Source organism: Ostrinia furnacalis, unplaced genomic scaffold (assembly GCF_004193835.3).
Source record: "Ostrinia furnacalis isolate ACB-3 unplaced genomic scaffold, ASM419383v2 OfSCF3745, whole genome shotgun sequence".
Lineage (NCBI taxonomy): Eukaryota > Metazoa > Arthropoda > Insecta > Lepidoptera > Crambidae > Ostrinia > Ostrinia furnacalis.
The window spans coordinates 578,528-604,196 of NW_021133984.1; the positions used below are offsets into that span (position 1 = coordinate 578,528).

The following is a 25,669-nucleotide window of genomic DNA, read 5'->3' on the forward strand; positions in this document are numbered from 1 at the left end:
GTAGCGTGATCGTATAGAGTCATTAGCCTTTCTCGATAATTGGAGCAACCCGACACAAAATATTTTTTCAAATTGAATCAGTAGTTTCTGAGATTAGCGCGTTCAACTAAACAAACTCCATCAGCTTTATTATTAGTATAGATTTACTTACTGTGAAAAACCTCATTCGTTTCATCAATATTCCCGTCTAGTTCTGTCATACCAGCATCACGAGTAGAGTGACAAAGACAGAAATAGCCGAATATAGTGATCGTTGTTCAGGGCCTCGGAAATACTAGGATAAAGTACAGTCAGCATCAAATAATTCGTAACATCTAAAGTAGCCAAAAAGTTGGCAACATATCTTTATTACATTGGAATAATATTTGTCGGCCATTTGGTGTGTGGTTCGATTCCGGAGGTAACGGGTTCGATTCCCGCACAGTACAAACATTTGTGTGCATGAACATATTTGTTTGTATTGGACTGGGTGTTTTCTATGTATAATAAGTATGTATTTACAAAAAAAAGTATTTAAGTATGTTTATATCCGTTGTCTAGTACCCATAGTACAAGCTTTGCTTAGTTTGGGACTAGAAGCGCAGTGTAAATGTCCAAGGAGATTTATTTATTTATTTATAAGGTCGTCGTCGTCAATTTTTTGGCCACATGTCGCAAACTATTTTGAGCTGACTGTACCTCTGAAACTTCGGATCCCATTCTCAACATAACAAGAAAACTTAGTCTATGCACTCAACATTCAAATTAAGCCATTTATATGAACAATACTTACAAACAACCAACACGTCGCTTAGTAGTGGAAAATTACAAAATAGAGTTAGATTTCCCTCCGGAGTTAGTTCTAAAGGAAGTTACGGGGGTTCACTGTCAACAGACAGGACGAAAGTTTGTGGATGGTTTTATTCTGTGGCTTTTTTATTTATAAGGTATTTTTTTACCGACTTCAAAAAAGGAGGATATTGTATGGCCTTTATTATTAATTATGTCAGTTTGTCAGGGGATTTTAAGAGAACTTTATCTATATTATGATTATTTTTAATTAAAATAGGATACTAAAAACTTATATTTTTACTAAAATACTATTGTCAAAATCAAAAGTAAATAAAACGTTTTGTTCTATTCTCGAAAAATGATTTTCAAAACTAATCTAAGCAAAACAATAGCTTCGAAGTTTATATTTTTAGAAAAGTTCATTTCAATTCAGTTTAACTTCCAAAAAATTCGTTAAACTCCGCAACTATTTCGCATTCTACCAAATCAATTTAAATACTCTAACATTGTGGACTTTAATTTAGATTTTTATTTATACCGAATGGTGTTCGCGTTCAGTTCAATTTGCTTTCAATCAAGCAGATTGAACTTGGAACAAACATTCAATTAGGAGAAGTAGCGGTCCACGGTACGCTCCCTGGTGCACTCCCATGCGAGTTCAAATTAACTAGCTAAAGCCTTCGTTTGTTCTGTAATAAATTCGCTCTAAATCTATATGGAGTAGATCCTGCAGGTGAGTGAAGTAAATTGAATGGAACCAAACAGTTGCCATTGGATAATACGAGTAGGGACAGTGAAAGCCTTACTTTACTCATTTTACGTTTCTTTTCTAAAAATAATCAAGGATTTTTCCTACTAGTTTCATCTAAAGTTTAAGCTAGCTATTTTGGGTAATGGTATTATTACCGATGCCATAGCTTTAGGAAACATAATTATTTGTAGGACAGTCAATAATATTAGACCCTTACGCTTTTTACTACTTGCATTTTCAGTAATAAATAAATACGGGTATATACAGGGTGTTAGGTAAATGGGTATAATATGATCCGACACTAGCCCATGTTAACATGGGCATATAAATGGTATGGTGAAGTCAGAAAATTGATATCTTCATTTTACTTATTTTAATTTTCATACAAATCGGATTTTATAAAATTTATTTTGTATGAAAATTAAAAAAAAAATGATGATATCACTTTTCTGACTTCACCATACTATTTATATGACCATGTTAACATGGGCTAGTGTCGGCTCATATACCCATTTACCTAACACCCTGTATACATATAGTGTTGAATAAAATAACGACTTCAGTATTTAAACTTTCTCTATAATTTCGTTTAAAGATTACTGCAACATTCGCAGCTATATAAATGTATTTTAAATTGTAACTTCAGCACATCTCACAACTTAGTAATGGATTCCTCAGATCTCTATACCACTTAATACCATACATAAATGGCATGGGAATCCATAAACCGTCAACTTTACACCTAGCAGGGTATTTGCATCTCAAACGCTCCGCTTACGAGTAAAATCGTGGCGCTAATGTACGGTGATGGAGGTATATGGTTTGGGAAAAATTGGAGAAGCTTAGTGAAATCTAATGGCGCAGTTTAGTTTAATATTGTCCTATTTTAATTGAAACATGGGCGTGACTGCTTCTGGGAAGTATGAACCTGCAAACTTTTAGCGAAGAAAAGCCGTAGACAAAAGAACGAAAGAATTTTAATAGTTTGATATATGAATACGAGTAGCATATCGAAATATCAATCCGGTTTTAAGTTTTCTGGTTATGTTTTGACAACAAAATCTCAAATTTTTAAGCTGGCCGAGCGATATAATGTATTCTTGAACTAAGCCTTTTCCTGCGACTTCGTCCGCACAGTTTTCACTATAAGCACAGAATAATAATAAGTACTCTAAAAGTAAGTATTTATAGTGTTGTGTACAATAATGTATGTTCAATTTATCTAGCCAAGCCCATTTGACTATGTGCTTCTTCTTCTTTTTCTTATGATGTAATTGCAAAGTTTCACAAAAATGTAAAAAAACATCCATCAACGCATATTACGTTCATTCCCACAAACTGCCGTATTTATATGTGTATTATTCTGCCTTAGCTGCAACATTATAGACAAGTTAGACCACATAATTCGACTACCCTCAGCTAATGGCAGGGGAATCAATAACTCGTCAACTGTACACCTTGCTGCAAATTTGCATTTCAAAAGGATTCCCTTAGGAGTCGCTCTAACAGTTCCACGGCTCTAATGTATGAGGGATGTATCAACTATGTATCTAACATTACTCTGTATTACAAAATAAATAGCTACATTTTTAATCTACACCTACACTAATATTATAAAGAGGAAATATTTGTTAGCTTATTTAGATTAAGACCCAATTGTAAACACTTAATAAGCAATGAAAAATTTGAATTTGAATTTATTTAATAGGATACAAAACTACTCTACCGATTTGAAAAAATCTTTGTAGTTAAATACATATTTTTTCAACTTTATGAAAATCAAATACATAGTACACTAAATAAGATAACAATTTTTTCTTAAGTAGCCATACATTCTTGCGACTCATATAAGGTTTTCTTTTCAGTGCCAAATTACAGCTACAGGACGTTCGTACTTAATAATCTCAAGCTAAACATTTCAATATACTCGTGATACAGTTAATATTAATACAGTAAATGTGGAAACTATGTAGTTTAAACGCCTACCTCTCAGAGTAGCTTACCCCAGCGAAAGTACCACTTAGCAATAGGGCAGGCTATTTGTCGATAAAATTATCGATTTATCGATCTCAATATTGCTTTAGAAGAACTTTGGACATCGTTTAGTAATACTAGATTTAGTTTTTTTGAACTTTTAGAAGAAATAAGGTAAAACATGATTATGTAGGGAAAGATTATATTATTTGTGTCGATGAAAATCTATAAAGAAAAGCTCAGTCCGTCCATCATCTAGCTGCGCCATCCCCTAGGAACTAAAGTAGCTCTGGATCTCTCTGAACTCTTTATAAAGCAATTTTGGAAGTTTCATAAATCACCTTTTAATTAATTTTAAGTTCCTTCATTCAAGTTAATCTGATATAATTCAACTTAATTAATGTATCAATTATAGACTATCGATAGCAACCGACTGCACATCACTAAATACCGCGGCTGCGTAATACGGTTGTAACATAATACGCGCGTGTCACAACACTGCCTTATCACGTCTTGATGAATTATCGCCATCTTGGAGCCGTATACAGAAGTGATGCCAATTTGGGAATCTAATTAAGTAATGTACGAACGTGCTAGGACACATTCAACATGGCGCGAACATTGTGACGTCATTCAGTTGAAATTGTATTGAGGGTTTTGTTCTGGGATTTTTTAAGAAAATTGATTTATTTTAGACTTTTACGTCATAGTTTCAGCTAAATACTAATTTTAAAGTAGGTAAAGATGGCGCGAATATTTCTCGTACGTCAGTTGTTGTATTGAGGGTTTTGTTTTGGGACTTTTTGAAATTTGATTTTATTTTTAGACTTTTAGGTCATAGTTTCAACTAAATACTGATTTCTAAGTAAATAAATATAATATTGAATAAACAATTCTTCGACTCATAGGTAGAGGTTCTTCTTCTCTCATAAATGACGAAATGTTATTCCACGCTTTCTGATGATACCAGTTCATATTCAGATACCATGATACCAGTTTTAAGCTAGCCCAAGTTTCTCTGTTAAAATCTCACACTCATTACTTCTGCTTGCACCCGCAAGCCACTGGCTAACAGTGACTAGCTGCTGAACCCTGACACTAATGGACTCACGGCTTTAGCTCCTGCATTTTTTAAATCTTTGATAAACTTCGCTTTGGAGCTAAAATTATTAAGTATGACCTCTTTAGGTGCTTGAGTTCTTGAAGGTAAACGGTTTTATTAGTTTTTGTACGATGAAAAACAGTTAATAGTTTTGTACGATCAATTATTACTCAGCTTTGGTTGAGAGAAATTACTTTTGTAGAGTGGAAAAATATTTATGAATCTGTGGTACCTACTGGTTTTTTGTATGTATTTACATACCAAGTTCACAAAACCACTTTTATAAGTCCCAGACATTTTTTCAGGGCATTCAAACAACTCTCTAAAGTTCAAGATTTGATTTTTATTGTGTTTACTTACTGAACAACTTACTGTGTGCTTACTTAAAATAATTAATATTAATTGCACAATAGTTCACAAGACCCTTAAAATACTTTAACGAAATTAAAAACAATTAGTTCCCCGAACCTACCCACCACCATGTTCCCGCGTCGAAAACAATGTTTTTTATTCATTAAAAATAACCAAAGAGGTTTTTAACAATTACTACGCACCGGAAACTCGGCTGGTTGGCGAGCGATAATATCTTTGCTTTTTAATTATACCAATAGGCCAATAGACTCCGCCCGGTGCCGTAATTTATATGAAAACGTCCAATCATATTAAACTCTGTGGTCGTCGAGTGTCACTCGCGCGGGAAAAAGAATATGCCGCATTATAATTCAAAATTGGAACACTTTTTTTGGAATGCAATATTTGAATCGTGTAATTCGATCTGACAAGATGACGCGGGAAATTCTTGTGGGCGAGATTTTATAAAAACAAAAGAATGATTAGGTGAAAGAAATACTGTATTATTTTACGAATGGTCGATTTTAATTAAGTTCAATTACTTTTAAAATGTTTTGACAAATGAAAGCCGCAAATAGCGACATTAAATATAAAAAAAATGGATCAACCATACATTACTTAGCTCATCGGACCATTATGAAATAAAAAACCCGTAACTAGATTACAAATTAAATCATCCGCCTAATTCTTTTTTACTTCTACCTTTGTTCACAGCCGACACAATTTGCTCTAATACACGCGTAACACTCTCGATAAGTAGTCGACTATCTTCGTTGAATTTACGTACATTCGACGTCACTTCAGCGTACACATCTCTTACAAAATCGCCCCTATAACAATTGCTTAAGGTGGACTGTTTAGCTAGAATCGTCTGTCCATTTTATACTGTACCTGTATAATTTACAGCTGCTCCGGCGGATGCCTTCTCACAAATTATGATTCAAAATAACACATTTCTCCCGACCGAAGCTATAATGCGGGACTCAAAATTAACCATAATTGCTTAATTCGGAACTCATGCGTTGTTTGCCCTGATCCGCCGCAAAGGGTTCGATGGAGATGAATATAGAAAAAATAACGGATAAGAAAGAGATGAGAATAGCGAGTTAGATGTCGACGTAGTGTTGTGCTGGTGATTTTGAAATTAGGAAAAGTTGAGCAAAATAGGTTATGCTTTAAAATTGGTTTAATATTTATGTTTAAATGTTTATTATTGTAGTGTACGTACCACTTAGCTACGTAAACTCATAAAAAAGGTATAATCTATGGTGATACAGAGACTCGTAACATTTCACTTGTCGGGCTCTTGTCAAACTCTTACGGAACTGAAAATCATATAATTCGATAGAATAATGCTAAAAATGAAATAAATATCAACCAATCTTATACCCCTTTCAACAAGGAATCACAATAACTCGATTAGCTCAAATTACAGTCCTGCAAATTACTTCATCAACAATTAGACTAAAAAACCTCCAACGCTCTACTTAACTAACACTACCTAGCAATTTTCTACCATAAACTTTCGACTCGATTCTTGATTTATCGATAACGAGAACATCACTAGCGCACACCTTCCAAGTAATGGCTGAAACGTGTGAAGGGAATAACAGCGTGATCATTACGCTCGTAGTTTTTATCAGGCTGTAATGACGTGGGATATGAGAAAGCGTTTGTCACTAGTGTCTGGCCAATAAATATGATGTTGTTATGGAGAAATGGCGATGTGATTAACTTTTTTTTCGATTATGATTTGGTTTTGCCATGATGATTAGTTATTTTGGAAATTGAACGCAAACCACAAGACAAACTTAGGCTGGGTTGCACCATCTTACTTTAACTTTGGCAAACGTCAAAAATCTGTCAAACTCCATACAAAAGCACCGGTTATTTTTAAGGTCAGAATAAGGTGGTGTAACTCAGCCCGTGTACAAGTGAAGAGTATTTTTTATAGTTTTTTAACTGCTTTAGTATAATTTAGTGAATAGCAATAGTAAATTTACTTTGAGCTTTTTATCTATTTTCCTTTACTAATGTTAGTTTTTTTCTATTGCAGATGCCGTGATTTCGGGGCCACCATTAAAAAGGTAAACTACTTAGAATAAATTATTTTCATTCTTTGATTTCTACTTATTCTGTATAAATTATTATTTAATTTTCAAACTGCAACTTTTTCACCGATTAATAAATAACTCCATACCATGTATGGTTATGGTAGGTATGGAGTTTTTGCCTTTTGATGTAAAATAATTTCAATTAAAGGAAAAAACAATACCTATTAATCATCCCAAAATTGACTTTCATAAAATCCAGGCAGTCACATATAGATGATACGGCTTATAAAAGATTTTTCCCAAACAACATATTTATTCCGAATTTTCCGTACCCGATGAAATTACGATCATCGCCAAAACAAATCGGACATCAAATCGAATTCATCAAATACCATGCCTTTTTATTATATTGCCTCTAAAGCCCGGCCCGAGATAAATATTTGAATAGCCAACTCCATTGTTACGGGCAACTTATTTCGAAAATCGTAAAATTCACTCGCATGTAGGGATGGGCGAACAATTATCGATAGTTTACACCCACGCTGCACGCTGTGCCGTTGTGGAGTATGGCCTTAATAATATTGAAACATAATCTGTTTAACGATTTGGTTTAAGTGAGTGTGTGCCAGTACACCGCAATGAAAAAAGTCAAAATAGATATTGTGGCAAACCGAACCTCTTTGCCTTTTATACTTTTTTTATTTAATTTTTTTAAGAATAAACCTGTTTTTTGATAGCTGTCTGGTAGCAACGTCTCGTAATTAAACGCGAATAATTTACTTGGATATTGTCTAATATTTTTCACTCCTTTACCTCTGATCCCTCACTGTCCTCAATAGAATTATCTATTACTATCATCATCATCATTTCAGCCACAGAACGTCCACTGCTGAACATAGGCCTCCCCCAATGACTTCTACATCGCACGGTTGGTAGCGTATAGCTATTACTATCAATCCCAACTAATATTATAAATGCGAAAGTAACTCTGTCTGTCTGTCTGTCTGTCTGTCTGTCTGTTACGCTTTCCCGCTTAAACCTCGCAACCGATTTTGATGAAATTTGGCATAGAGATAGTTTGAGTCCCGGGAAAGAACATAGGATAGTTTTTATCCCGGTTTTTGAAACAGGGACGCGCGCGATAAAGTTTTTCTGTGACAGACAAAATTCCACGCGGGCGAAGCCGCGGGCGGAAAGCTTAATGTATAATATCCATAATGTCAAATTTCATAATTATTTTACAATAAAATAACATAGTACCCACAGCCACAGTTTTAACTATCCATTCTGTTTCTCACTCGCATCAAATGGTGATTCTTTGCGTTAGAACGAGACGACATGATCGGCAATGGGCAGTTAACACTCTTGCCGGTAGTACGTACGTGGTACGCACATTTTTAGGTTTATGTATTAAGTAAGTAATATGTACTGTTCCTGTTTATCACTTTGGGCATCGTAAAGATGTCTCTATATGGCACTCATGAAATATTTTAGTGCCTATCGATATCGGTAAAAATCAATTCAACACATCTCTACTCGCATCGAATATGTTCCAAACAATGTTTGTGGGCGATTCGTCAACGCGACAGGCAAATGTTATTAAATTTTATAATGGATTTGGGATTAACATGCTGAAGTGATTTTTACTTTATAAAATTATGTTCACCACCAACTTCACCAATATTTTACCTAGCTTACTGAGTTACATAACAATGCAACGGTATATAGTCAACTTTTGATACAGCAAGAGAAAAGTTGACTTCCCTTAACCCCTTTTTATTGCATTACATTTTATCAAACTGTTAAAGGGTTTGTCCAACTAAGAATCCACCCCAGTACCTACCTATGACTTTCTTAGAGTCAAAGCACACGATGCGTTGCGGCTGCGATGCGACGCGTGAGGGCTATCGCTGTGTCACCCATATAATTATCTGTGGATGCGGCGAAACCTTTGCGGTGCGGCGCCGCAACGCATCGTGTGCTTTGGCTCTCCGAGTCAAATTCGCTAACAACCTAGTCCGTCTACCTATATGTTTTCCTAGGAACACATTTTACACGCTTCAATTATCCCCAAAAATTGTTACAATTCACAAAGACATGTCAAAACGCCATCTCCTTCCTACCCACGAATGGAAGAAGCGAATTCGGCAGCTCAGATAGGAAATTGGCCGCCTCAGGCGGTGGCTATTATTTCTTTTGTATCATAGCACGCTCCGCGAACAAATTGCATCACAGACACCGTTTTTCGATTGATGCTTTCATCAAACTCATTTTCAATCGATTTCACTTCTCGTTTAAGCTTTTGATCTGAGGAGTCGTCAATAAGGGCGATTAATAGGAGTGTCAAAAGTAAATTTTAGTTTATGTAGTGTAAATAAACATACTTATTCTCTATTAATAAGAAATTTAAGGTCACCTGTAGCAGTATGGCGTTATTCTTCAAATATGAATGAAGGTTTTTTCTATCAAAAATGTAATTTCATCTTTTGTTAATCAAGACGTCTTTTGATATTACAGTTAATATTTCGATATTACAATGATTTTGTTGTAAGGAAAACAGCTAAATTGATTAAATATTCAGCCGTTATTTTCCTTTCAGTGGTTAATATTTCATCCACGTGTAACATAATTAATTACTCCTAAAGCTGTCTCACAAATCAGACGCCATTTTAGTTGTGTGGATTAAAAACTGACAAATCCACACTGACAGCTCCGCCATAAAAAATGTGTTGACAGCCCACAAATTCCCGCCAAGATTAGCGTTCACAGAATTGCATCCTATTCCGCGTATAAAATTCTAAATACAAAAACTTGAAGTTTGAAAATGGAACGGCTTTATTAACTGCCAGTCTGATATATATGTTAAAACAGATGTTCCACCTTCTTGCTTGACGGATGGGTCAGGCGAGGTCGCCGCCATCTTGCGAGATTCCCGCCATTCGTCCCGGGGTGCCTGTCACCGCGGCGAAACAATCAGCGGGATCGTGACTGGTAAACAGAAAGAGGATGTAATTACAGGAGGATTGTGTTAATGCACAGTCCACGTATGTTTAGTAGGGTTACTAAAATAAATATAAATAGGGCCCGGTTTCAGCTGCCGGAGCATGCTCATCTTCTACTCAAGAATTAATGATAAGTTAGTAATAAATGAAGAAGATGAACACGCTCAAGCCAAAAATCTCAACTCAGTAACCGGGCCTAGGTGTTAACTTATCTTCAACAACTATGAATTTAAATGAAATAACGCACGTTTTTTTACCCGACTACGCCAGAAGGTGGGTTATATTTTTTGAGAGTATAATATTTCTTTAGAACGTTTTATAGCCTAAACAGATTGTTAGATTTCAACGTGAGAGGTGTCGTAGAGTGACACTGGGTATTTCAAAATTGAAAAAAATAATAATAATGGCCGTGTAGAAGCCTGTTTTGTTTTTAACTACAGTATTTTTTTTGTTTTTTCAATAATAAGTATTTTTATAAGTTAATGAACAGCTTGTCTAGTAACTGAGCTTTCTTCTCCTACTTCTATTATTTAAAGTCGTACTTTAAAATAATCACAAAACAGTTTAGATATCTGGTTCTGTTTGAACTGCCCGTTCCACTTAGGTGGATTCTGTTGGTGTTCAGTAACGATGTTCCTGTTACAGTGGTTGGAAATTTTAATTAGTTGAGTTTAGATTTTCCTGGCAGTGAATTTACACTTAATTATGAGGCGAATGAAAATAATTGGTAAAGTTGGGTGAGCTTATTTTTCATGGGTATATCGCAGTTTTAGAATTTTGGGAATGGATGATCCGTACCTTATTAATATTTTAATATTTAAAGCAAGGATGCGTGGTCAACATTACGCCATTTTGTTATGCTATGCTACACAGTAATGTACTTACTGGATACAAAATGGAACACAGCCGATTCCTATCACATAGCTTACCTAATCTACGTAATTTAATACTTATTTCGTGCTTAGTCAGAAACTGTTTCACATGATAAGAACACCCGCGTAAAAACTTTCATCTGACAACCAAAAAATTAAGCTACAGAAAGAAAACAATTGAAACTCGATCCAAAATTGCAACAAAAACCCTTGCGATTCCAATTGGTCTTAATTGATCGACCCAAAAACTTTAATAAGAAATAATTATCCGTCCGAATAAAATAGGTACACTACACAAACAGGTCATTAGTCCACATCCTACAATTACATTCGCCAGCATATCAAGCTAAATACTGACTCTTATGCAGTCGCAATAGGTGGTATTTTACAGCAAAAATGTAAAGGCTGATGTGCCTGTACCTTCGTCAGGCTCCGATCACCCGAAACACCTGTCATGGACCTCTCTTTCCTTTAATGAAGACATTTAGATCCTTGCAGGTGTCCATAGCCATAAAGAAAGTTTATTCAGTAGGCTTATGCCCGTTTTCACCATCAATCCCTACATTTTAAGTGACCCCTTTGTAATCAAAATTCCTGTTAAGTGTCACCATAGGGGTCACTTAAAAAATAGGGATTGATGGTGAAAACGGACATAAATCTTTTGAAAGCAAGAGTATAACTAATTTATGACTGTATTTTATTGCTTTAGATTCCTTACTTGATTTTAGAGCAGAGTTACAATTTGCTTTTTCTCACTAGCTTATTTAAGATATTTAATTATAAGGATCGTAACTTAGAATCAAACTTCAACGGCGACTCTAAAATCTATTCTTGATAATTTAAATGATAACTTCTTACTAAAAAAATGTACATATTTTCGTACGTTCGTGGTATTCAAAATGGTCAATAATGACCCTACTGAGATCCTATTGTCACGTGATAACTCCCGATGGTGTATTTTAAATGCGCTTTGTTTTCTTTACAATTTTTTTCCGCAAAAGTTTATTACTACAATTTATAGCGGCTCAGAGGTGCATAATAAATCGTATCAATTCGTATAACAGATGTACGCAATTAAGCTGTAAAGTTACAATGTTTTTACGACTAGGGAAGTTAATCGTTGCTATTCAACCTTCGTGCTTAATTTGAGCTTAAACAATACGACTCCGCCGAGGTCTAATATAAAAGAGGTCTGATAGATCCTTTTTGAGGTCAGTTTTATTGCTTTTGTTATGCTTAAGAACTTACAGACAAAAGTACAAATGGTTGATATAATTTGGAGTAGACATAATAAAACACCTAAGATAATAAGGCAATAAAATCAACGCTACAATAAAACTATCCACAATGTTTTCCAATAGAGCTCGTGATTCGATCGAATACTTTTTGTTTCGAAACGAGACCGAATGTCCGTATGTTGCTGGCAACTTTTTCTTTTTCATCCACAACTTTCCGTGGAACAACTCGAACAACGATTCGCGTTTCAAAATTCGAATACTCATTGACATTTTAGACATTCCATTGCCAAATGAAAACGTCGTTCCGCCTCCACAGACAACAACAAAACGGGACCCAACGCTGATCTGAATAAGCTCCGAATTCAAACCTTTCTTATAAACCACCTGCAGCGAAATGGAAACAGAATAAAACGCTCCTTTAAGATAATACAACAGATTCAAATATCGCATCCTCGTTCCAATCGTCGACTTTATTAGCAATCGATTAAAGGCACTTCTCGCTTGCGTCGAACATCGTTTGGCTTCAAAATAAAAGTTATTGAATGATCACTGATTAGATGATTATCGGAGCAGAGTTGCGGCGTCGTGGATGTTGTACGAACAATTTATATGGTAATTGAAATGTAATATAAGCATTCGCTTTCGAGGCTTCATTATCTGTGGTTTATTCGGTATCGGTAACATGAGCGCGGAGCGTTGTGCATGTACATCTCGAATTAGTTATTCCGGAATAATTATGATAAGCGTTGTATCGATTACATGAATTTTAATGATAGAATCTGATCCGAGCGAGTTACATATCGAGTATATCGTCGATTTAACCGTCACACGGGCTGTGAAAAAAAAGGACAAAAGGGCAGATGCGAGCAAGACTGCACAATTAATTTTATATGTTCATAAAAATAACGTCTCTATCCGAAGGAAGCCATTTCTCGAAGATTTGAAGCGTTATAAATTTGTGTGCATGCTTTTTGTGGGTGTTACGGTCGCCATATGCTGGTCTAATGTTTTATTCAGGTTCGCTCCGAATGTATGGATGACCAGTGGTTTTTTTAGTTTGCGCTAGTGGTATAACAAACATAATTCGGAGATATGCGCCGTGGAAAATTATGTTAATAAGGTTGCATTGTTTGGAGCTTTTATTTGAACTTTTTGTAGTAAATTATAATAAGAATTTTATTTAACTGTAATTTTCGAACATGTAACCTAGCTATCTCTACAGTTATTACAGTAACTAACTAAAAGGGAAGAATCGTTAAAATGAATATTTAAACTAACGAAACAACTTTTTTTTCTTTCAATATTTACGTGATTGATGGTTGCCAGAGCTTGCTGTTGCATTCTATGGCAAAAGCATGTCTTTCTAGGCATAGGGATAAATCTAAAAGCTGATCATGATTATGATTACACGGGACTATTCCCATTCCCACCTCTCGTTCCCACCGCTGCAACTTCTGTGTAGCCAGAATCTACAGCTTCACCGACATGATAATGACTACAATGAGTCTACATTTAAGATTATATTACAATGGTTTTAGTTCTTTTATACACATAGTCTCTATGTTCTAATCTAGAAGCTATCAAAAAGCTCGTTTCGCTGATGAAGCTATTACCTCAACAACAGCAAATTTTTTGCCCATGTTCGGCTGTTGCCGAAATCCAAAGGTGACAGATGGCAAGATCACCCCACATAACGTCCACAAAAAACCCATAGAAATCATTAAGGTCAACAAATAATGGGACAAGCACAACAAAGGTTCCAAAATGTAGATTCGGCCACAATAAAAGCATTTGTACGATATTTGTAGTTATTGTACGAATCCAAATTTACTGTGCGAACTGAATCTGAATTTGGTTGTATTCAATGAAAATGTATTAATAAATTGAAGCGTATTAAATTAATCGAATTACCAAACTTTAATCGAGAATTGTTTGCGGAAGCAGTACATTTGAATGTACTTTGTGAACAATGAACAATTAATACCGCAAGATTTTCTCTCCTATTTACGTCAGCTGAATACAAATGGGGACATTATTGTGTTTATTGAAATCTATTTTGTAAAATTAAGCCAGTAGGGTACTCTGACGATTATTACAACCTGATAATATTACACCATTGACTACAAAGACATTTGCTGATCCATCACTTATCCCGTTCATCACTTGATTCACTGCTTAACATAGACTGAAAAAAGCCTACGTCGTTAATTTTAATAAAGTCTAGAGTACTATATTTACATTTCAAAAAGTCAGACGTCATGAATGATATAATGCAGTAAGTAGATTATCAGTTTAAACCAATCATAATTGCATTGTAAATAGATTTCTACAATAGTTTTGGAAATAAAAAGACCCAACTCTAGTAATATAAAAGTACAAATATTCCGATAGGACTTCTCAATTAACTATCAAAGATGAAACCCACATACAATGTAAGTACGTTCCAAATGAAATTGATACGTCATAAATCCTCCTACCGTATTTCACTATCCTTCATTTATCAACAGATGGTACTCATGCTGATTCATAGTTTAATGATATTATGGCGCTTACATTATTGTTTTAGGTCCACTGGCGCCAAACACATGGTGAAGGATCTAAGGCTCAATGAAGACTTTTACGATTGTAAAAAAGAACAGTAAAACTGTTTTTGCCCCAACAAGGCCGTAAAGTTTGTTTGCCTACCCACTTGTTGGACTGATGTTAAGAAAATAGTATGCCACTGAATTGGGGTTCCTTCCCCGAAGGGAAGATGTTTTATGAGGTTCACTATGTCCTTGGGAATAAGTACTTCTCGTCAACTCTTTACAAACGATGAAGATATAGGTACTTTACACACTTCAATTATCTTCATTGAAACTTAACTATAACATAATTAACTATAACATAAAGAAAACAAACCATAACAACAACAGCACAAGCTTTAATAACAGCTAAAAATAATCTTAAATCCTTAAACTATAATACAATTACGAATGAACCCTTTGAATTTTTGGGATTCACACCTGACCCATTTTTTAGAAGAGTTTAGACACTCAACCAGGATTACTGTCATTCTCATCATTGTTCAAATATGTCAAGTCATAACCGTCAAAATTTTGCTTTTACCGCGCGTCATTTGCGATAGTAAAAGACACTTTAGCTGTCGACGTTTTTACAAGGGGTAGAGATTTTGCCATAGACAGATAAGAAGTTTGTTTATGGTATTTCAAGTGCTTCCAAGAAGTTTTGTCGTAAAATTGAAGTGTTTGTGTGAATAGGTCTTTATTTTTTATAGTTTTAATTATCTCCTGTCCAAATAGAATTATAAGCTTGATAAAATCGTTTCTGAAACCCCTTTATTTATGTTTTCGATTATATCATCAGCTACATCATTATCGTTCTATAATCACGCATGATGTGTATCACATTTAAATAGATCATCAACACCTTCGTTATCTTTTTTGTGGGATCCATGCGTTTACGCTATACTAATTTAAAGCACCATCAATCATTTCTCAAAGAAACGCAATCTGTGCAGCCCATAAACCCTGCTTACCTGGGGTCCGGAGAATCACAGAAAAAGGTTACTACAACAGACACGACCGTAAAAGATGTCTCAATTTATATTTCTATACAATCGACAGGAATCAATTTGTTCCCAGAAGTCGCATTGGTGACAAACTTCTCAACTCAATTATCTCTTCAACTGTGTTTATTAATGTCTTTGATGCTACCGTCTAAGGATTTAAAAGCAAAAATAAAAGTGGTACGTGGATAGAATTTCTTGCCTAGATAGTATCTCTCGACGCTTCATTCGAGGCCAATACAGCGTATTTCCATCCTACATTCCTGCATTTTGAATAAAGCTATATTTCAACGGCTGACGGCCACTGATACCTATCGGGCAGCCTTCAAAGGTAACAAACTTGACAACTCATTCCGTACTAAATTTTTGTGCTCATAGAGTGTGAACAGTTAAGGGTAAATTATAGGCTAAAACAAAAATCGAGGGTCGAAACTCGAATAGGTTCTAAGAAATTATATTAAGATGTTATCGTCTTTGAGTTTCGGCACCGCTAACGAAGGTTCGGTTTGGTACCTGTTTGTTTTTTTCTGATCCCCGCGAAGCACCCACATGTCATGATGCGAGAGGGAGATAGCTGATTTATCGATGACCACCGATTGTCATCAGATTTCTCACTGTCACCATTTGGAATACAATGTATATTTTATTTACGTCTTCTTTTATTATTGAGTTTCATTTCTGTATTATCATCTTTATTAAAATCATCTGTTGCTTTATGTTTTATTTTATTAACTGTCATTTTATCACGATCGCAATTTGATACCGCTTAATGACCGTTTGTCGGTCTTCATTAAGTAGCTCACGCGTCAAAAACAGTAGGCGATAAAGTGATTACACTATCTATAGTTCCACCAGCTCCACGGTCGAGCTTGGCCCCTAACGCATATGTTCCAGGTAACGCTCTTTTGTCCGTATAAAAGTGTAGATAATGAATGTCCGACATTTTAGGGTACCGGATTTTATGGCCAACGCTTACCTACTGTTTGACTCCTATTCTACTCGAAATCGAAAACTCAGTGATGTAATGGTTGGTTTTTAAATTATATTAGGTACTTACTTAGGTACATACTACAATATGAAAAATTCCAATGTGCATTTTTTGCAGGATTCTGTCTAGTTCAAATAATTCACTAATTAATAATATGAATAAATTATTGCCTAAGCAAGAAAAGTGTATTTATAGATATTTTCGAAACAGAAGTCAGTAAGAAATTGTGTAAGTCCAAACCACCGCTTCGGCCTTGACCGTTTTTTTATTATTAGCCTCGTTCTCTACATCTGTCGTGTTTTGTTATATTTTTTGTTGAGTGGCCACTGCCCGGCCGTTATAGGTAGATTGGTCGGTCCCTAATAGTGTACAAGTAATGAGCTCCGAAATTGATAATGACTATATAAAGTTTGAACTCATGCGTTTTGATACCGTAATTTTGAATTATGACTTCATATCCTGCCTTTCGCTTAAACAGGACGTTACTTTACGGATCGTTTGTTGTTGAACAATCACACGAAGTGAGATTATTTTGGTTAGCGTACTTTGTAAGGTTTGAAAATAAACCTCTCCAATTACAGTCACATTATCGACGTAGTACCAGTATTATTAAATTGTAATTGCTCTTTGAAGTGCTCGCTTCAGTTGCTAATGTAAGATACAGGCAGTAGCAAATAATCATTTTTATTTTCACTTAATAATAAGACAATTTGACAAGCTCAAGGGCGGCGTTGAAACAGGATTATGCTCTCAGCTACTCCTTATTAAACCCACATCCAGCTTACCCACATTTGCTTAACGTTCATAACCGTCATTTGTCATAACATCCCCGACGCCTGTGTTTGTTTTCTTTCAAATTTCGAAATTGGAACTCCCCTAAATTCGTTTGCAAGTGTTGTCCCACATCGAATTTCATTTGTTTAATTGAGCAACCAAATATTTGGCCCGATTCTGTCGATGTCGTTAGTTCTGTCCGTGTTCTGTCAATACGTCCACTAATAAAGGACAACATGACGCGTGGCGTATATCCCCACGCCAAATTGGAGCTACTGTGCACGACATAGGACAACATTTTGCACAGTCTATTATTAAAGCTGATGAAAGACTGACTGTTCGGTGGCAAGGCATAATTGTTTGGGAGTTCCGTATTGGTGCTAATTTTCAGAGTTGCCATGTTACAAGTGGGATTTGTCAGTGGGCGAAATGAAACTCCTTATTGAGGTACGGATTTAGTCATACGGTAATTGAATCGTAAAAATGAAACTGATACTCGTTTGGATGGAAACATAAGAGGAAAGTATGAAGCCAAACACAATTTTGTAAGTACTATAAACCAACTTTATCCTCGCTAAAACTGTTCGAACAGTTTTGGCATGGCAAATGCGTTTAATAGCTTTCGATGTTTCACCAGTTGTAAAAATTTTATTGTTCAATTTTATATCTGACTTGGTGCCCGGCAGAGTTTACTGTCGGTTTTATGTGGCCGAAGTCTTTTGACCATTGACCACACCATCTTACACACTCGGATAATTGGTAGTACGTGTCCGCTTCCCGTAGTTTATTGTGTCTATAATTTTAAGTAGCCGCACTTTCTCATAAATATCTTTAGCTTGTTTATTTGTCATTCAAAGTCCCTCTTGTACTTCGCAGTTCTCCATCAGATACATATATTACATTTGAAACTACTCCAGATTTACGTCGATGATAAACTTTTATGCATTTCGAAGTTAAGAAATTTCCAAAAACGCGTGATTCTCAACACTGAACCGGCGATAAATTGCGTTGTAAATGGACGAGCAGTTTCACAATAAATATCTGATCTAACACCGTCTTCCTGCCCACGCTCATAATTCAGAGAGAATTATTGGTATAAATTAAATAAACATCTCAAGTGGGACATTTACAACGAATGTCCAAGTCACCGCGAAATTATTTATAGAAACTCTTACTTACTACGCCCGAGATAGTTTTAATTGGGTGCAGAAACATTTCTAGTACGATACGTTTAAAGTGAAATGTTAGCAATAAATAACGTTTTAATACTCTTTTATAGTGTCAATAAACACGTTGCTAGATTTCTGGTCATAAATTCGCAATAATAATTTTCAAGCCTCAAATACTTAGTTGATTATGTGGCCGTAAAGCGTTTGATAGCGTGCGCGGAGTGGGTGTTAAATCTTTTTCTGATTCTCTTACGCCTAAACGAACTTGAATGCGATAAAAAGCGAGATTTTATGATAGGGGAATCTCTAAAACATTGTTCATCTTGGGTGGTCAAATAACGACTGGAGCGATGCTGGTCTAATAAACACTTGTTTTGCGGCCGGTTCCCATTTTAATGTTTGTTTTCATATCAGACGAAGGAGAACCAAAATTCAATTCATTCTGTAACAATTTATTGGGCTTGTTTATTCAAATGTTGGTTTAAAAGCGTACTCCAACATTGTAGATAGCAATGAAATAAAAGCTAAACGTATGATCAAAACAGAAATGTTGGTCTTTGTTCGCTCTCGTATTTAATTTATTTTCCAGAGGAGTGCTTTTAAAACGTTATTGTATAAGGTCCGACTTTGTGTAGTACTAGATAAGCGTTAAATATATTTTATATTCAAATTCAAAATTATATCTGTACGAATATTTTTATACAAATGGTGATGCAGCAGTTTTTTTAAACAGACACTTGGTTGATATTGTCTATTTCAAATCTCTATCAAAGCTACTACGCCCTGAACTTGTTAAACCTAAAATATCTATGTTCCACACATTTGTAATACAAACAGTCTATTATTTCTTCTCTATTACCACTATTAAATCCAACATCGCTATCACATCATCAAAACACCCTCTTAGATTTTATAAGCGGCAGCTGCTTTGACATAAATTTTAAACGTAATCATACATAGCTGTTTCTTCGAAGAGTGACTTGTAAGCCTCTGAATGGTCTCAGCGTCGACGTTAAATTTCATCTCGAAGACATCTGTCAAGCGAACAAGATCAACTTTGTCGCTGCCTTTGCTACTAATTTCCCTTTGCTCCCATTTATTGAGTGTGATTGGATTATTTCCGTGGCGAGTTCTTCTCTTCCTTGCCGAGCTAAAAATAATATCGCTCTTAAGATTTTATTTTATTATTCGAAGCGTGCTCCGGCTCCAGTTTAATTTTTTTCTTCCAATCAAACTCCAACGCTTTGGACGCTACTTTCTGAAGACAAATACTCGATTGATAATAATTTGACAAGGTACATTTGTATACCAATTTGTTTTCCAATAAATCATTTCCATGGGTATCGATGGAACCTTTACAAACTACATACATCCTCGATACATCCAAGCCTGTCATTGATGCGATAAAACTCAATGGCTTCTTCATTCATTCGTGTACAAGAATGCACGTTTATCAAAAGTTATAGGCGTGTCACTTGATAAAAACTATATTTTATTACAACGCGTAACAACAAATGGAAAAGAAATCGGTGACGCAACACAAAACAATGGTACAAAACAGAAATGTTCTCATCGAAAAAAATATATACACCGAAACAATTAAGTCCTCAGCGAAAAACTTCCCGAAAACTCGGCAACTAAATACGACGAAAATCACTTAAGACCCTAACTCTGAGCATTCCGATCCCCAAAGTTTTTGCGTGAAAAGAGACAAGGAGTGAGTGTCATACATTTTGATGCTCCGTTTTTGCGGACGTCTGTTATTGCAGAAACAAAAACGGCTGTTGTTCGCTTGTCTGCCGTTTTTGTTGGCCTGACAAGTTACACGACGGGCGACTTTAATTTGTCGCGAATAATTACGTAATTATTTGTCCCCGATGTTGGATTGTTACAGCTTCGGACGGTGAAGTTAACCGCACAGTTTAAACATTTGCAGCGTTAATTTATTTGATTGGCCTTAAAATATCTGTATGTAAATACAGGCGCTGCAAGAGCAAGATTTTTCATTTATTCCAAAGTTCGTTCTGGAAAAGCAACTTTGAAATTTAGTGATGACACTGCCTAATTTATTGAGGAAGTTATAATTGTACTCATATTTACGCAGGCGTCCAACTTTCTCAACACTTAATTAGCTTCTTAAGATAGAAGGAATTAAAAGTTGACTCTCCTATTTCAAGCCGAATTCGGACATTCCTTAACTTGTTTAATTCGAAGTGTTTGTCCCTTTTCGAATAAATTACCTAATAAATCGACTCCCCTAAATTTCTGCATCCAACTTTGGGAAGATTTTTCTTTCTGTAATTGGCCCTTATCCAAATTAGCTGGGGTATGTCTATGGAATTATAACTTTCCATAACGTTAACTGTACACGTCGGGGGGTGAAACAACAAAATGAACTGTCAACGGGGACGTCCAAATCCAATTATTCTTGGCCTTACAAACGCTGAGATTCAAATTAACCTTCATTCTCTTCCCTTTTTACAAGCTATGACTGGGTTTCGCGAAGTTTCCCTTTTGAGCTATGACACCGGTGATTAAGATTCATTTTTATTCGCGCCGCGGAAATTATAATGGCTTTATAACAGCCCGGAGTTTCTTGACTCGAGATATTTGGTTATCAAAAATGTCATCTCGGTTTTCAATGGGATTAGGCTTATAGCGATCGGGTAGTTCTTTGTAATGAGACTTTTTCCAGCCAAAGTTTAAGCAAGTAATTTTATCTCGAAACTTCGGATTTCTCATTAGAGCATCTGTCAAGATTCTGCCATACTTTTTGGTTTATATTTTTATCTTCAATATCGCCTGCACGGAATTCGAAAGGATTCTTTAATATCTTATCTGGGTTAGTATCTTATTTATCTGCAGAAAATAATTAAGTTTTGATAATTTCAATTTGATGTTTCCTTCGCAGCAAAGTTTCAGCTTGTGCTTTTGCGAGCGCACTTTATTTTCAATTAGCAAAACTTCTCATTCCATTTCGTTTCATTTTCTCGGTATTTCTGAGAAAAACTTGTTCAAAACAAGTTTAATTCGAGCGTGTTTTATGTTCTTCTTAATTGTGTGTTTATGTCGTCATTGTCTTTGGATCCACTTAATTTATAGCCCACTTCAAGTAAACATAATGATATCTCTGTAATCTTATGTGGTTCAGTATTTTATTAGTTTTGTAATTATAATGTTTATCTGGGAAGTTTTACGACCGTTGGTTGTATTATTTATGTCATTTTGTATAATAATCAAGATAATATAATCGTAAACCACGTTAGTTATTAAATATAACTTTAATTATATGTTAACCGTTGCTCATTTCATATTATTTTTACGCATTAAAGCTTTAAAAGGAACAAAAACGTTTTGGTTTCAAGTACATTTACCAAGAAAAGTGTATCCATAACGCGATCTCTACTATCGACACTGAATCAAACTAGCGCAATCGAGTGCCAATTTTCTCGATTAATCTATCGGCGAGCATTCGCCGAATCCACTGATACTTAGGTCGAAACGAGCAATCAATCAGTCGGTGAAATCAGCCCGGATTAGTCTCACAAGTGACGAATTGTCCCGTAATTGCCGACGTCGGAGGCAGATATTTTTTCGGCTAAAGACAAAAGTCGTATTCGCTTAAATAACCCGAAAGCGATTGATGGTCCCCGTGACAGATGGGAAACGAATGTCCCAACTGCTGGTCACAGGGAATTTATAAACAGTAGGTCCCATAGTGAGATAGCAAACTCACGGGAAGTCTAAAAAATTAGGTAGGTACTCAATAATATAACGCCCGTACCTATTCATAAACATTACTATGACGTCTCACAATGCATGTGGACGCACATTGTGACACCATGAACCAATCACAGAGCTCTATTCAACGCTGTGCGTTCGATTTGCTGCTTCACTTAAGCAAGCATCGTTTGTGAATACGGGTGTAAGTCAACGTAATCCACCACTATGACTTGAAAACTTTATACTCTGGCATACTATGCGTAATAAACGCCCAGAAGGCAGGGTGCTCATGCTTATAACATGTTATCTTTATGGGATTTAATCTTGTAGTTCATATTATTATTTTAAGAGCCGTTTTCATAGGTCATAATATCAGTTTTCTATAGCAAATGCTCGTTATAAAGTGAATTTACTTTATCTTTGTGTATTGTGTTTGATTGTGATCGTTCAAAGGCTTATGGTAATGAACGATACTCGCTATTGATAGTAAACGATGCAATGGGAGAAGTATTTTAAAATTGCTGTCTTTTGTTCAATGATAATGAATTCACTGCCTTTGAACTCTTTGTTTTCAATAAATAAGAATTGCTGACATATTATTTTTAACACCAGCGGGCTGTTTTTGATTTTGACTTTAAGTTGTTTGATAAAATTATATTATATTGTTTTAGTTCTGCTAAGTTTTCACATAAAAACTAAATTGAAACTATTCTTAACTAGATTATGTTCTAACTTTAAGTTAATGTCTTTCAGTCATGTGTAAGTTTTATGCATTAAATCCTCAAGAAGGAATTTGCTTTTTCTCTGAAACAATTTCATCAAAACATCGAATACTGCATCGAATAATCTTTCGACTTAATCAACTCGATTCACTTTAGCGTCTGGTTCTCAATCATCTAGGTGTAATAGTATATTCGAATCCCGACTTTTCTCGGTGGAAAAAAAACTAAAAGATTTATGAGTCCGCCGTTTGGCTGAGGAAAAACTTGCCTTTCCTGCTAAGAGTGGAAGAATTTTCATAGCTATAGATGCGAGTGCGAAATTCGGTGAGCGAGTTTGCAATATTGATCGTTAAACCTTTAGCTACATGGCTGTTTTTACGGATTACTCCACATTACCTGGGTGATATCACCTAGGTGAAGAAAGTGGAATTTTTAGTGTCCTCATTTTTCTTCAAAACCATTCCACCTAGCTTCATATTCCAGGTAAATTGAGCTAAACAGATGCGAAAACCTGGGTGAATTCATTTCTAGGTGAACAGGGCGGCTGCTTTAATCGAATCAATTCAACTGGCTGATATCACCTGGATGAAATGGTTCCGATGTGAAATGAGGACACTGAAAATTCCACTTCGTGATATCACCCAGGTGAACAAAGTGGAATAATCCATTTTTAGCTTGAATCATAGAGCTGTATTTTCCCTCAACTTCCATTAGGACCAAAAGGATTTTCCTTTATTTTTTTTTTAATTTTCAATTTTAAAAAGTCAAACAGTTAAAAGTTTCTTTAATTCTTTGAATCAATCGTGATTCATGTAAAAATATTCTACCAAATTATCATCACACCACCATGAGAATTTATTGTTAATGTAAGCATCAGACTTGGAATGGTTTCTGTCATAACTTCTTCATATCAAGATAACGCAAATTTGCGTTCCTCAAAAATATTAACGTTGAATACATTAAAGATAAAATCGAAATTTAATGGCAGAACGCCGGGCCCGAATACATAACACGCTCGGCTAGTTTTTTGATCGTTCACTTTGAGCAGTGTCTTGCAAAATATGCATCGATTATTATTTTTCATCACGTTATAAAATGATTTTATCAGAAGTATATTCTTAGAATTTTCTTTGATTTTGTGCCTCACACTAAAACATCTTAAATTCTATGTTAAATGATAAGGTGTATAAAATTTTACTTTACATATAGGTAAATTAAGCATTTAAAAATAATCAGGTTTAGTTCAATGCGCAATCAAGGTTTAGTAAAGTGTTGTAGAGGTATAAATAAACTAATATTGCACCTGACTGTACCCAAAACCAGTTTCATAAATGGCGTTATTACTTTTAACCGTTTAACGCTAATGATTGTTTCGTTAAGCTTTTTCGGTAGCCAAAAATAATAATTCTGACGACCACTTTACTTAATGGTGGGTAAATTTTTTTGTGTTAACTCATAAGTGGCTAATAAATTATTTTTTCTAATATTATTAATATTACCGTGTGCTATACCCCTTACTCTTCCTCCCGCAGGTGTCGTAAGATGCGACTTAGAGACTACATATTAAACGGGCAGCGCGGCGTTCTCTGATTTAAACATCAATTTGATAACCTTTTCAACTGCGATCTCCACCCCACCTGACAAGCGTGGACATTATGTCAAAACCTTCCACTAAAGTGGAGAAGGTTCATAGTCCAGCAGTGGACTGTAAAGGTCTGTTATTGATGATGACGAAAGTTATTTAAAAACATTTTCCAATTCTCGTAACGTTGTTTTCATCCAAAAATCTCGTATCTAATATTCTATGTTAACCCGTTTTGTTTTCGAATTTGCCGAAAAACCCCAAAGCGTCCTCTCATAAATTCAGAGCCTATTCGACCGACGCCAGTTTTTGTGGATAACCGTCCGATTTGAGCCGGGAAATCTGCAGGCATGTTCGGGGTAAAAAGTTTGCCGCGTGGCAGTGGGTGGGTTAAGTCAAAAGACAAAATACCGTAGTGCCAAAATATTGAGTTTTTGGTATGAAATAACGTACGTATTATGGATTAATTTAGAATGTATAGCGTGGGGAGTGTAGGCATAATACTCCATTTGCCTCTGGTACATGGAGAGGGGTTGCCCCTGTCGATTAATATCTAAATATGAAAAATAGCTAAATGTCAAAGATATATCTAATTTAGAAGTTCTATTTCTAGTTATTTACCCTTTTCTGATTTACAGAGATCATAAAGAAAACACTTACCTGCTTTGAGGTAATGTCTAATTCATGGAAGGTATTATTTATCACTAGGAATCTTAGGATAGACAATCTAGCTTCTGACGTGAAGTACTGGAGAACTGGATTAACTCTTTAAATTTTTTGTTTGTATTCTTGCCAATTTGGTTAATTTATTTTTAACTCTTATAATTTAGACCAAACCTCACACTCTTCTTCAATTGTGTCCAAAGTTTTCGCGTTGGCGTGAATTATTATCTTAATAATGAGCGGGCAGAAGTGTTGTAGCGGTCAAAATACCTTTTTCGAAAACCGAAAGTGCCCTTTTAGGGCGTTATGAATTTGGGCCATGTTATAAGAATGTGACTGGCCAATTATTTCTTGTTTAAATTTCG

The 25,669-nt window shown here is 35.4% G+C and overlaps 1 protein-coding gene across 2 annotated transcripts in view; it reads left to right on the forward strand.

Moving 5' to 3' along the window:
- pxb (putative Hedgehog signaling attenuator pxb) overlaps nt 1-25,669 on the forward strand; it is a 179,444-nt gene that overhangs the window by 88,554 nt on the left and 65,221 nt on the right. For both annotated transcript variants that reach the window (XM_028312035.1, XM_028312036.1), the window contains one exon: nt 7,006-7,036. The gene's annotated coding sequence lies outside the window, so the exon portion shown is untranslated. The remainder of the gene's footprint in view (nt 1-7,005; nt 7,037-25,669) is intronic.